We start from the raw sequence: 2466 nt of genomic DNA, 5'->3' as shown, positions 1-2466 counted from the left end.
TTAGGATAGTCGAGTATATAAATTGGATTTCTCGTGTTTTCATTATTTTCAGTATTTTTTTACATTCACCGTTACAATGGTCATTCATAAAATGCTCGATATTTCTAGTTATTTTATTCAATGTTTTAAAATCGTATCGTTCATTTAATCTTTTGTTGGCCTTCAATATGTGTCGGTTAAAACATACTGACTGCATCTTTGTGATTTTTTAAGCATGTTCACCCCATTTTTATGCTTAAATTATGCATATATTCAAATTTTAATTTTTGGAATTTTTAAGTGTTATTCAAGACGATAATTTCGAGTACTTAGATTTTTCACAACATTTAAGGAGTATCCTGTGGCGATACTAACTTTTGTTTTTTAAATGACAACCTATATGTTTTAAAGCAAAATGGGATTCAGATAATTTTTCTGAAAATGTTGATGTATCGTAATCGAAATTTGAACGAAAACTTCCTTAGTTATTCTTCTTCAAATACTTCAAATACTTCAAAGAGCGGGTAAAGTACAGTAATTTCAGATATGGGCGTTTAGATAAAAGATAATTGCCAATAATTGCGATAAACCACAGACCAAGATATAATATTGTTCTATGATAAAATCGACTGAAAAACCCAGTGATTTAAACGCCATCTAGTAGCATTAATTTGGAAATATTATTAGTCCTCTTTCTATTTTTTTTCTAAGTCAAGCAGTGAGTGTACATAAACAATGGTGTAGTAGTAGCATGATAAATTAATTTGTCATGAGTAGTAGTACAGATAGACTAGTCTATGACATAATCATAATATATGCGCGTTCATACCTGTATTGTATAAATTATGCTATTTGTTTTTAAATGGTTTTGTTATATTATAGTCATGGAGGGACCTGAAAACAAAAGTGTCTAAAGTGTGCAAATCTGTGAATTTTGGCGAATTTTTTTGCAAATTTGGTCAGCCCCCCCACTTTGTCCGATCCGTTCCAAACCACCGCCAATATTTAGCAAATTAATTGCAAATAATTGCAAATCTGTTTTTACAATTTGCAAATTGAAATTGGAATTTTGGCGAATTTTTTTGCAAATTCGGTCAGCCCCCCCACTTTGTCCGATCCGTTCCAAACCACCGCCAATATTTAGCAAATTAATTGCAAATAATTGCAAATCTGTTTTTACAATTTGCAAATTGAAATTGGAATTTTGGCGAATTTTTTTGCAAATTCGGTCAGCCCCCCCACTTTGTCCGATCCGTTCCAAACCACCGCCAATATTTAGCAAATTAATTGCAAATAATTGCAAATCTGTTTTTACAATTTGCAAATTGAAATTGGAATTTTGGCGAATTTTTTTGCAAATTTGGTCAGCCCCCCACTTTGTCCGATCCGTTCCAAACAACCGCCAATATTTAGCAAATTAATTGCAAATAATTGCAAATCTGTTTTTACAATTTGCAAATCGAAATTGGAATTTTGGCGAATTTTTTTGCAAATTTGGTCAGCCCCCCCACTTTGTCCGATCCGTTCCAAACCACCGCCAATATTTAGCAAATTAATTGCAAATAATTGCAAATCTGTTTTTACAATTTGCAAATTGAAATTGGAATTTTGGCGAATTTTTTTGCAAATTTGGTCAGCCCCCCCACTTTGTCCGATCCGTTCCAAACCAATGCCAATATTTAGCAAATTAATTGCAAATAATTGCAAATCTGTTTTTACAATTTGCAAATCGAAATTGGAATTTTGGCGAATTTTTTTGCAAATTTTGTCAGCCCCCCCACTTTGTCCGATCCGTTCCAAACCACCGCCAATATTTAGCAAATTAATTGCAAATAATTGCAAATCTGTTTTTACAATTTGCAAATCGAAATTGGAATTTTGGCGAATTTTTTTGCAAATTTTGTCAGCCCCCCCAATTCATTCGATCGACTCCAAACCACCGCCAATATTTAGCAAATTAATTGCAAATAATTGCAAATCTGTTTTTACAATTTGCAAATCGAAATTGGAAATTTTGGCGAATTTTTTTGCAAAATTTGTCAGCCCCCCCACTTTGTCCGATCCGTTCCAAACCAACGCCAATATTTAGCAAATTAATTGCAAATAATTGCAAATCTGTTTTTATAATTTGCAAATCGAAATTGGAATTTTGGCGAATTTTTTTGCAAAATTTGTCAGCCATACCAATTCATTCGATCGACTCCAAACCGGTATCAATATTTTGCATACTAAGTACTAAGTACTAAGTTTTTAAAAATATTTGCAACAATTTGCAGCCTCAAAAATAAATTTTAACTAATTTAACTACATTTTTACTGTTTTTATAATATTTTATATACTATAAAAATCATAAAATATACACGGAATATTTTTTTTTTACTCACATTATCATGTTTAAATGTTGATAACTTTTAATATTATTTCAACAAAAAATAACAATATATTAATTATAATTCAAAATGTATTTTCTTATGCATAAGTCCATGG

Source organism: Acyrthosiphon pisum, unplaced genomic scaffold (assembly GCF_005508785.2).
Source record: "Acyrthosiphon pisum isolate AL4f unplaced genomic scaffold, pea_aphid_22Mar2018_4r6ur Scaffold_21501;HRSCAF=24132, whole genome shotgun sequence".
Taxonomy (NCBI): Eukaryota; Metazoa; Arthropoda; class Insecta; order Hemiptera; family Aphididae; genus Acyrthosiphon; species Acyrthosiphon pisum.
This window is presented reverse-complemented; position numbering follows the sequence as displayed.